We start from the raw sequence: 12718 nt of genomic DNA, 5'->3' as shown, positions 1-12718 counted from the left end.
TGGTGTTTTTCCTTGTTAGGTGGTAGTTAAGTCTCAGGTTTAGTGACCTCCATGTAGGCTTTCTCATCTTAAGATCTCGAAATTGGGCTGGGCACGGTGGCTCACACCTGTAATTGCAGCACTTTGGGAGGCTGAGATGGGTGGATCACGAGGTCAGGAGATCAAGACCATCCTGGCTAACATGGTGAAAACCCCGTCTCTACTAAAAATACAGGTGGCGAGCACCTGTAGTCCCAGCTACTCGGGAGGCTGAGGCAGGAGAATGGTGTGAATCTGGCAGGCAGAGCTTGCAGTGAGCTGAGATCATGCCACTGCACTCCAGCCTGGGTGACAGAGCAAGACTCCATCTCAAAAACAACAACAGAGGTGTGGGGACCCAGAGCACGCAGACCTCGCAGACCTCGCCGGCTTCACACTCACCTCGGTGTCTGCTGCACCCGCCGCTTCCTCTCCTAGGCCACGAGACCCAGCAGCTAGAAATTCAGCATGTCTATTCTCAAGGTCCATGCCAGGGAGATCTTTGACTCTCGTGGGAATCCCACTGTTGAAGTTGATCTCTTCACCTCAAAAGGTCTCTTCAGAGCTGCTGTGCCCAGTGGTGCTTCAACTGGTATCTATGAGGCCCTAGAGCTCCGGGACAATGATAAGACTCGCTATATGGGGAAGGGTGTCTCAAAGGCTGTTGAGCACATCAATAAAACTATTGCGCCTGCCCTGGTTAGCAAGAAACTGAACGTCACAGAACAAGAGAAGATTGACAAACTGATGATCGAGATGGATGGAACAGAAAATAAATCTAAGTTTGGTGCGAACGCCATTCTGGGGGTGTCCCTCGCCGTCTGCAAAGCTGGTGCTGTTGAGAAGGGGGTCCCCCTGTACCGCCACATTGCTGACTTGGCTGGCAACTCTGAAGTCATCCTGCCAGTCCCGGCTTTCAATGTCATCAATGGCGGTTCTCATGCTGGTAACAAGCTGGCCATGCAGGAGTTCATGATCCTCCCAGTTGGTGCAGCAAACTTCAGGGAAGCCATGCGCATTGGAGCAGAGGTTTACCACAACCTGAAGAATGTCATCAAGGAGAAATACGGGAAAGATGCCACCAATGTGGGGGATGAAGGCGGGTTTGCTCCCAACATCCTAGAGAATAAAGAAGGCCTGGAGCTGCTGAAGACTGCTATTGGGAAAGCTGGCTACACTGATAAGGTGGTCATTGGCATGGACGTAGCGGCCTCCGAGTTCTTCAGGTCTGGGAAGTATGACCTGGACTTCAAGTCTCCCGATGACCCCAGCAGGTACATCTCACCTGATGAGCTGGCTGACCTGTACAAGTCCTTCATCAAGGACTACCCAGTGGTGTCTATTGAAGATCCCTTTGACCAGGATGACTGGGGAGCTTGGCAGAAGTTCACGGCCAGTGCAGGAATCCAGGTAGTTGGGGATGATCTCACAGTGACCAACCCAAAGAGGATTGCCAAGGCCATGAACGAGAAGTCCTGCAACTGCCTCCTGCTCAAAGTCAACCAGATTGGCTCTGTGACCGAGTCCCTTCAGGCGTGCAAGTTGGCCCAGGCCAATGGTTGGGGTGTCATGGTGTCTCATCGTTCTGGGGAGACTGAAGATACCTTCATCGCTGACCTGGTTGTGGGGCTGTGCACTGGTCAGATCAAGACTGGTGCCCCTTGCCGATCTGAGCGCTTGGCCAAGTACAACCAGCTTCTCAGAATTGAAGAGGAGCTGGGCAGCAAGGCTAAGTTTGCCGGCAGGAACTTCAGAAACCCCCTGGCCAAGTAAGCTGTGGGCAGGCAAGCCCTTCGGTCACCTGTTGGCTAAATAGACCCCTCCCCTTCTGTCAGCTCGGGCAGCTCGAGGCCCCGACCAACGCTTGCAGGGGTCCCTGCTAGTTAGCGCCCCTCACCCACCGCCGTGGAGTCCGTGCCGCTTCCTTAGAACTTCTACAGAACCAAGCTCCCCGGAGCCCTGTTTGGCAGCTCTAGCTTTGCCGTCGTGTAATTGGCCCAAATCACTGTTTTTCTTGCCTTACTTTCCACCCAGTGTCTGGAGTCATGTGAGCCTCGTGTCATCTCCGGGGTGGCCACAGGCAAGATGCCCCGTGGTTTTGTGCTTAAAATAAAAAGCCTCAGTGACCCATGAAAAAAAAAAAAAAAAAAAACAACAACAACAACAACAAAAAAAAAGAACCTCAAAATTTGAACATTCTGTAAGGTAGTGTATTCAGTGTGATGCGCTTTTATTATTTAGGAAAGCAATTTAAGAACTTCAAGGAAATATCAGTTTTTGGAGGTAACCAGATTGCTTGTGTAGGGCATGCCTGATGTGGTAATAAGATTGGTTCACATGGTCTTAGAAATGGACACCCAGAAGTCATATTCTGATGGGAGCTCGCAGTTAATGTGATAATATAGCAACACCTCTGCAATCAAGGATTGTGGCTTATTCTTCCTTTCCAGTGAGTCAACTTAGAATACCTTGGTTCCTTTAAAAAACCTGCTCTTTTGCTCTTATTTTTGTCATGTCACTCATGCTGCTGTGAAGCGCAGTATATGTATATAAGACTGTTTGATACTAGTGACAACTAGCGACATACTTGAGATATGCTCAAGACATTCTGTACTTTTACAAAAGAAGAAATGAGTGAACTAGGAAAGAACAGCTCTGTATTCTGTCACTAGCAGCCCATGATGAATGCCTGCCAATTAATTATCCTGCAACCATCCCTCAGCTTTCACAGAGAGCTTGAAGACATGAGCTCAGCAGTGGTCATGCAGCGAGGCTACTGGATGGCACACACTTAGAATGTGAAGTGATGTCCAGAAGTTGACCTTCTTCATTCTCAGCATTGCAACCTTGCTGAACAGCCACAAACCCGATATCCAGCCCTCCAGCACAACAGACTAAAAAGAGATGAAGATGAAGGTTTCTCTCAAAGTAAAAAGAGCACAGTCAGACAATCAAGTGCTTTAGGGTAGAGACTAAATAACAAAATACTGAGCAAAAGAAACCAATACACTAATGTAAAGACAGCTGGAAGAAGAGAAAACAAAAAATCATTTATTCAGGAAAATATTGTGTAACTACCAAATGAATAAGATAGAAAAAAATCATAAGGAAAATAAGGAAGGAAAAATAGACTCCTAAGTGCGTTAAGCCAAGTGTAGGAATTAAACATACAAATATGAAGACTGTCAAACAAGATATTCCTAGATGAACTAGAGACGTTCAGTCCCACTTTCCCTTTCTTCTCTGCTATTTATTTCTTAAGTCCTTTCTCATGTCAAAAGAGTCTAGCAACTCTGGCTGCCTTAATTGCAAGAAATACACTAATAAATAAGTCACATTAGGAAATTAGAAGCTTAATATTGTACTCCTAAGCATTATTATTGTAAAAAAGGTAGTTATAAATGACTTTTTAATGCAAAGAAATGTTTCTAACAGATAAGAGTTCCCAACCCAAACTTTCAGGTGACATTGTCACTGTTGCAGTTGTGGGCAGGTCCACTAAGAGTGCGAGCACAGTGTTCCAAGAAGTCTGAACAGCACTTTATCCATATTAATTCATTGACCTAAATCGTCACTACAACCCAATAAAATATCATTTTATACATGTAGAAGCTGAGACTCAAATTACTTGTCAGAGGTCCCTCCAGTGGTACATGGCAGATAACGGGTTTCCAATTCAGGCCTTTGTGATCCAAGGGTCTGTGCCCTTTCCACTGCACACAGTCCATGCCACATCACTCATCAGGGCGCACTGCTCCCTCTTTACACTAGTTTGTGATCCCAGGTGAAAATTCTAGGACATAAACATGGCCCAGTAAGAAGAGCTGCAGTTCAGATAAGAAATGTTTTTGCAAAAAGAGACAATAAACAAGAAAACGTTCTCTCCATTGTCTATGGGCATTGGAAGAAATAACTTTGGAGAAAGTACAATTACATGGTTAAAAATGTTGGAAACAGAAATTGTTCTGCCACAAAGACATATGCATATGTATGTTCATCATAGCACTATTCACAATCGCAGAGACATGGAATCAATCTAGAGGCCTATCAACAGTGGACTGGCTAAAGGAAATGTAGTACATATACATCATGGAATACTACGCAGCCACAAAAGGAATGAGATCATGTCCTTTGCAACAACATGAATGGAGCTGGAGGCTATTATCCTAAGCAACTTAACACAGAAACAGAAAACCAAATATTGCATTCTCTCACTTATAAGTGGAAGCTGAACACTGAGCACACATGGACACAAAGAAGGAACAGACATCAGGGCCTACTTGAGAGTGGAGAGTGGGGGTTACCTCTTGAGTGTTACACTGGTTAGTTGGGTGACAAAATTACCTGTATACCAAACCCCTCCAACATGCAATTTACCCATAGAATAAACCTGCACATGTACCCCTTTAACCTAAACTAAAAGTTGGAAAGTTTAAAAAAGAAAAAACAATGTTGGAAAGCATTCCACATGCTTGTGCATTTATGCTAGTTGCCTTGCCTTAGCTTATGTGGATATGCAAATGAGGTCTGTCCATCTCCCCAAAAAGACGTAGTGTATGCCCTGGAAGGCTGATTTTTACCTGGGAAAGAATCAGAAAAAAGATGGCATTTCAACTATGTCTAGAGGAAAGAATTTTTAGGCAAAGAAAAGGGTCATAGTCACTTTTGTGATTTAAGTTCATCTACAGTCACAGGCTAAAGGAGGCTTGAAAGAATCAAGGTGAGATTAAAGTATCATGAGGATAGGCCAGCTGGTTTCCACACAAGACCTGAGGTTGTACCATTTACCTGTATAAATCTACCCCAGACTTAATGTAACCCCTAAGTCTGCAAGCTTACCAGAAGGAAGAATAATAACACAACAGCTTTCCAAAAGAGGAACCCTGGGAATGGAGATGGAACAGTTGGAACATTTGAGAATCTGAAAGGCTATGGAAAAACTTGGGCATGAGTTTTTTTAAGGGAGAAATTTTATAAAAGGTTTGGAAACAAGTATATAAAGTACAAACAAAAATAGTTTAGAGAGAGATAATGAAGTTTAAGGGAAGAAATAACTTAACACATACTGCACACTGGCATATTGGCCAAATCTAATATAATGTTAGCATTATGCTAAAATGGCATGTTCCTGTCACTTTCAGTTCAGGCCTCACAACTCAGTCCAAAGAGATACACACCACTACATGCAGTACTTCTCATTCACCGAGTAATATTCCATTGTCTGGAGGTACCATCATTTATTTAGCCTCTCACCTACTGAGGAACACCTTGCTTGCTTCTAAGTTTTGGCCATTATGAGTAAAGCTGCTATAAATATACATGTGCAGATTTTTGTGTGAACATAAGTTTTCAACTCCTTTGAGTAAATATCAAGGAGCACAATTGCTGGATCATACAGTAAGGGTATATTTAGCTTCTTAAGTAACTGCCAAACTGTCTTCCAAAGTGGCTGTACCATTTTGGATTCCCACCACTAATGAACGAGTTCCTGATGCTCCACATTCTCAGTAGCATTTGGGGTTGTCAGTGTCCTGGGTCTTGGCCACTCTAACAGATGTGCAGTAGTAACTCACTGTTGTTTTAATTTGCATTCCCCTGATGACATATCATGTGGAGCATCTTTTCATGTGCTTATTTACCGTCTGTACATCTTTGTTGATGTGTCTGTTCAGATCTTTTGCCCATTTCTTAATTGGGTTTTTCATTTTCTTATCGGAAAGTTAAAAAAATTCTTTGTATATTTTAGGCAACAGTCTTTTATCAGATGTCTTTTGCAAACATGTTCTTCCAGTCTTTGGCTTATCATCTCATTCTCTTCACCGTGTCTTTCACAAAACAAATTCTTAATATGAAGGAAGTCCGGGTAATCAATTATTTCTTTAATGTACTGTGCCTTTGGTGTTGCACCTCAAAAGTCATTGCCATACCCAAGGTCATCTAGGTTTTCTCCTATTTTCTAAGAGTTTTATAGTTGTGCATGTTACATTTAGGTCTATCCATTTTAAGCTTTGTCAATACTTGTAGTTTAAAAAGCTGACTTCGAGATCTTGATAAGGCAGTAAAACTTATTTTATTAAATCTCAACTTTTGATTACATGTCTTTTCAATATTCTATGTGACAAAATGAAGTGTACCTATAAAGCACTTCTGCTGCATTCCAAAGTATGAGAGTTATCTTCAGGAAAAAAAAATGCATGCAGTATTTTCACTGTCAAACTGAACCAGTGGTTTTTTCATGGAACAGCATTTTCACTTCAAAAACTGACAGAGAAACCATGGTTATTCAGACTTGGGTATTTGGCAGACACTGTCTAAAAAGTAAACACAGTAAGCCTGTCGCCTCAAGGATAACAACTGACAGTGCTTATTGCCAATGTAAAATTCAAACTTTCAAGCACAAGTTGGGGTTTGGATAAACTATACACCACAGTGAGCTTCGCAGTTTCCCAGTCATAAAGATTTTTCTGATGAGACTGATGGTGATAAGCAAATGATATTTTAATACTGTATAATGAAATGTGTCAACGTTTGGAAGATTAGCATAAATCAATCAATATTTTTCAAATGACCAATGTGTGTTATAAGTTACAAACTCATGTATGTACAAAAGAGGCATTCAAAGGACAAGATAGACAAATGGATTTTAATGTGACAGAATAGGAAAAGTGCATTGATATGATTTTAGATTCTACATTGCAACTAACCTTTAAGAAACCATCACTTGCTGAGTTTTGGTGTAGTATCAAAAGAGAACATCCAGAATTATCTGAAGACTACTAAAATATTTCTCCCTTTTCCAACTACCTACTTGTGAAAGCCAGAATTTCTTTCTATACTTAAAGCAAAATAACATAATACAAAAGATTGAATGCTAAGGCAGATATGAAGATCTAGCTATCTTCTATATTAAGACATATATTAAGAAGATCTGCAAAAATGTAAAACACCACTTTTAACAAATTTCATCTTGGAAATACACTTACCTCACACAAAAGTGAGTAATTTGTGTGTATTAGGCCATTCCTGTATTGCTCTAAAAAAATACCTGAGATAGGGTAATTTATAAAGAAAGTTTTAATTGGTTTGTGATTCTGCAGGATATACAGGAAGCATAACACAGGTTCTGCTTCTGGGAAAACTTCAGGAAGCTTACAATCATAGCAGAAGGAGAAAGAGGAGGAGGTATCTCACATGGAGGGAGCAGGAGCAAGAGAGAGAGAAGGAAGAAGTACTATACATTTTTAAACAACCATATCTGGTGAGAACTATCACCAGGACAGCACCAAGAGGATGGTACTAAACCACTCACGAGAAACTGCCCCCATGATTTAATATCTCCCAATAGGCCCCACCTCCAACAAGGGGGATTACAATTCAACATAAAATTTGGGTGAGGACACAGACCTAGACCATATCACTGTGTTAACATGAAGTGAGTTTTTGCATTATTTTAAAATGAGGTGACTATTTTTGTAATATCTCAGTTTTAGTTTCCAATACAGTAAATATTAGTAGATATAACTCACATAAACAGAAGCTCCATAGCTGGGCTGTTCATATGGTGGTGACTAATCACATATGGCCCCTGAACCCTTGAAATATGATTAGTCTGAATTGAGATATGCTCTAAGTATAAAATATATATTGGATTTCAAAGACTTAGTATAAAAAAAGAATGTAATGTTGCTCAATTTTTATATTAATCACATGTTAAAAATATTTTGGATTTATTGGGAAATATCAGCTTTACCTTTTTAAACTTATTGTAGCTACTAGGAACTTAAATTGCATATGTAGCTTATATTTTTGATTTGCATTATATTTCTATTGGACAGCACTAGTCCATAAAGTCCTCAATTTTTCAGTGTGTAAAAAGGTCATGAGACTAATGGTTAAGGAACTGCTGCTCTATAGAGATATGAATCAGTTTTAAAAAATCCAAACCTATAAATCTATAAATATTGACATTTAAGGGGCCCAACAAGACACAGAATTACCTTACAGGGAAAACCACCACCAATCATGAAGGACAGACTAGAGACTCACTCAAATATGAACAGTGTAAGCTTCACCCAGCATTTGTGGGAACCCTGTACCATAAAAGCCAGAGGAAACTAACATAAATAAAAAGAAAAAAATAGCCCTATGGAAAGACCAATTAAGGCAAACAGCAGAAGAAAACTTCAAAAAGACTTTTACACCCTCAGAGAAATGAAAAAATATTGCACCCATACAATAGCTATGCTTAAAAGGAATAAAAAACAATTCATAAAGCAAAAAGAGCTCTTAAAAATAAAAATTTTGATGGCAAAATTTAAAGTCAATAGAAAGTTAAGATAAACCTTAGAAAACCTTACAGAGAATAGAACAAAAAGACAAAGAAAGGGAAAATAGGTGGCCAAAAAAAAAAAAAAGAACATTAGAAGAGTGCTCCAGAAGGTGCAAAACGCAATAACAGAACCAGAAAGAGAACTGAAAAACTATGTGTCTTGAGAATAGCCGAAGGATAAAGAAATAATGCTTCCCAAAACTGAAAATCTACAGATTGAAAGGCTCTAATAAATGCTCAAAGTGCACAGTACAATACATGGTTTAAAAACCCATACACATCATGAAATTTCAAAGAACTGGAGGGGGAAAATGCAGAGGCTTGGAGGTACGAGGCAGGTAAAAGGTGGCCTTCTCAACAATAACACTGAAAACTGAAAATAATAGCATACTGCCTTCAAAATTATGAAAGAGAATGACTTCAACCTAGAATTTCAAACCTTTGTAATAAAGTGTGAGTAAAGAATAGACATTTTCAGACATAAATGCCAAAAAAAAATACCTCCTGAGAATCCTTTCCCAGAAATTGACCAGACATGTCTAAAATATATTTAAAGGAATATCACTAAACAAATAAAATGAAACCATTATAAAACCAGGGAAACAGAAAAAAAATACGTACAAGTATACTGTGTGACTCAGCTTTCAACAATATTTTATCATCGTACTAATATAAAAACAAACTGATCTCACCAAAATTTTTAATTAATGAAGCAGGATGCATAGGAAGAGACAATGAGGGATGTGAACTGGGAGGAAAGAATAAAAAAGAACTAAACTATTATTTATGATAGATCACCTGAAAAGGTCTTAATATTAAAAATCGAGAAATATTCACTCAAGCATATCACTGATAAATGAGAAGAAACACAAGTTGAAAGTGGTTGCTTCCAAAGAGTAGGGAAGGGTGGGTGGGGCATGGCACTGCTGATCTTTGTTCAAAACCTTGTAATATATGCAGTTTTAAATGTCTTACTTCAATGAGTTTAAAATAAATTTAAAATATTTAAAACATCAAATAACAATAAGAGGAATACATATTTAACTACATACATATTTACAAAATACAGATATATACACGCACAGACAACTGCAAAGAAAATTAGAAGTTATAAATTTTTTTTGACAAAGCAAACCAATCTGAAAAGCTAAGAAGATCAAATAAACATATTTGTAAATTTTGAGAATTTCACATCCAATTTTTGTTTTAAACTAAACATCACTGGGAAGAAAAGACAATCACCTATCTAATGTTTCACCAGGGATCACAAACTAGGCACCCTCAGGCTGCTGTAGTCCACCTATAGGCCTATACTCCTTGGGCTATATGGTTTGTTGTTGTTCCTGTTGCTTAAAAATCAGGGCAAACTGCAAAAGAACCAGGTTGCCATCTTATCTGGTAAAAGCAAAAGTCTGGCCACAGGTGGCCTGCATTCTACATCGAGGCAACAACCAGCTACTGCTGAGCTGGGACATCCCAGTGTCTCTACAACATTTAGTATCTCACCTCTCACTACCAAATAGTGTATATTTCTCTGCACATACTCCTATGAATAAGAAATGGAAGACAGGTCAAGAAGATCTCACATTTCAAGAATAATCAATATGACATCTGTGTAGAAATGAAGGAAATTCTCGCTGTCTAAAATGCAACAGACGCTTATTTCACCAGTTACTTGTCTGACTCCTGGTTTAAAAGTCAATAGGCTTTGAACACAGTCAACCTTAACCATCAAAGATCCATCCAATTCATTTTTGCTATATCCTGCAAGCTTGCACATATACAGATATAGATATAGATATATATAGTTGTTGTTGTTCCTATGGCCTACACAACTTTTAGATATAGGATGTATGTAAATGGATTTTTAAAAGTGGATCAACATATTTTAAAATAATTGCAGACTTTGTCCTAATTAGTTCACACATAAATATAGTAAGAACATTAAGAATATGGGACCTGGCCGGGCGCGGTGGCTCAAGCCTGTAATCCCAGCACTTTGGGAGGCCGAGACGGGCGGATCACAAGGTCAGGAGATCGAGACCATCCTGGCTAACACGGTGAAACCCTGTCTCTACTAAAAAATACAAAAAGCTAGCCGGGCGAGGTGGTGGGCGCCTGTAGTCCCAGCTACTCGGGATGCTGAGGCAGGAAAATGGCATAAACCCGGGAGGCGGAGCTTGCAGTGAGCTGAGATCCGGCCACTGCACTCCAGCCCGAGCGACAGAGCGAGACTCGTCTCAAAAAAAAAAAAAAAAGAATATGGGACCTGCTTTCCCATTTTCTTCCTTTCATTGTTTATATATATCTTACATATTATAATCTTATTGATGCTAAAAGTCTGCAAGTTATAAACCTTATAAAGGAGATGAGAAAGAACAGAAGTAGTTTAACTTTAAACGGACTTTTTATATTAGTTTTATTTACATACCACAAGACAATCTCCAAATGACCTCTGCCTTCCAAAGTAATATTTTAACCAAAGTGACAGAGAATGGAATGCTACCTTAGAATCGAAAGCGAGATAAAAGGTAGAAGTCCTAATCCGCTGCTCTACATAGCATTATTCATGACAAGGGTTTCCCGCTTTCTTAGGGGTCGAAATGTCAGTTTTAACTATGCAGCAAATTTTAATAGGATGTTTCTAAGTAAGTACCACAGAGGGCTACAAGGATTTCTTCCCCTGTAGCACATTTGGAATGACACTAGCTACTTCTCACCTGATCCCAGGAGTAGTCTCCCAACCCATTTCCTTTCATCTGATACATTAGGACTCATGCTGAGCTAACCACTCCCCTAACAGGACTGAGATCAGAATAAGAATTTTGTTTTGTGTTTACAAAACATCAAAGTATTTACAAGAAAACTCTCACTGACCTGGATATAGAATGATTCTGCCAAGAAAAGTCCTACTCAATTATCTGACTGCTGCTGGAGGGATGGTATGAGAGAAATGGTTTCGAAAAGCAGAAAATGCAGTTTGGGAACAAACATTTTCAGTGTAAACTGTAAAATGTCTTTGAGACCTTCAAAAATCTGAGTAAATTTTATCAAGCATGTATCAACTGAATTTTATATAATAGAAATGCTGTTATGTAAATAATAAATACTTTCAATTGTTGGGCAGCTGTAACATGGATTGGAACCACTGCACATGTTTTCGTTCTTAGGATGATCAGAGGTGGAGAGATGATGTTTCTCCTTCTATCTAGAGAGAAGAGGTATCTGTCCTGAAGTAGGTTAACATATCAAAGTGGTTCTATGAAGGACAAGAGGCAGGCATGGTGGCTCACGCCTGTAATTCCAGCACTTCAGGAGGCCAAGGCAGGTGGATCACCAGAGACCAGGAGTTTGAAACCAGTCTGGCCAAGATGGCGAGGCCCAGTCTCTACTAAAAATACAAAAATTAGCTGGGCATGGTGGTGCGTGTCTGTAATTCCAGCCACTCGGGAGGCTGAGGCAGGAGAATCGCTTTAACACAGGAGGTGGAGGTTGCAGTCAGCCAAGATTGCACCACTGCCCTCCAGCCTAGGCAAAAGAGGGAGACTCCGTAAAAAGGACAAGGGAACAATAAGCCAGAATAATGCTGATAGACTACATAACAAATCATTGTAAATATTTGCCATATTAAATTAAGAAAAACAGATTTAATAATTGTTTAGTAACACATGTAAGCCAAAAATGAAATCCTAAGCCCCCATGGCCAAGGGGACCCCAGAGAAACCGGAAAAATTGAATTCCAAGCCACGATGGGAAGGGAGGTTGGACAATCCTCCTTAAACCTCTTCTCTCTGGGAGTTTAGGCACAACTGGCTAGCATTAACATTGAAACTGGCATCATAAGACTGAAAAAACAGACACTTCATGGCAAATAAGACACCAAGTTCCAACCTGACTCTGGTATAGAATCTCATGTAGACCCTGAAGGAAATCAAAATATTTTACTTCGAAATATATTTATTTGACAAATTTTTTTTTCATATTTTGAAATGACCCTATAAAGCCTTCTCTTTTGGGTGAAATTTGCATATGTAAAGAATGTCTGTGAATACAGCCCGGTCTTCCCTTTCTAGGTCTTTCCTGGATACAGAAGAGATTAAATGAGAGTCTGACACCTTTAAGGTTCAAAAAGAGCCATTTACCATCTATTCTCCCTGAAGGATGCTACCTGGAGGCTTCATCTACACAGCAAGAACATTGGCCTATATAACTCCCCTTATCTTAACTCAAGCATTTCTCACTACTGACTTCTTTTAGACAAAGCCTAACTCTTTGAACCAATTTTCAACTAGAAAACCTTTGAATCCTCCCATGACCTGTAACCCCCACTCCCAACTGCTTCAAGATATCCCAGCTCTTTAGGCTGAACCA

At 39.8% G+C, this 12718-nt stretch overlaps 1 protein-coding gene and 1 pseudogene across 3 annotated transcripts in view; one reads left to right on the top strand and one right to left on the bottom strand.

Moving 5' to 3' along the window:
* Positions 1 to 12718, bottom strand: part of PARD3B (par-3 family cell polarity regulator beta) — a 1146560-nt gene that overhangs the window by 1067709 nt on the left and 66133 nt on the right. The window lies entirely within an intron of this gene.
* LOC104672266 lies at positions 367 to 2173 on the top strand (annotated as a pseudogene). The gene has a single exon (XR_749378.2). The product of XR_749378.2 is annotated as an alpha-enolase pseudogene (transcript).

Source organism: Rhinopithecus roxellana, chromosome 14 (assembly GCF_007565055.1).
Source record: "Rhinopithecus roxellana isolate Shanxi Qingling chromosome 14, ASM756505v1, whole genome shotgun sequence".
In the NCBI taxonomy this organism is placed as follows: Eukaryota; Metazoa; Chordata; class Mammalia; order Primates; family Cercopithecidae; genus Rhinopithecus; species Rhinopithecus roxellana.
The sequence above is the reverse complement of the archived record's forward strand: the minus strand, read 5'-3'. Positions and strand labels throughout refer to the sequence as shown.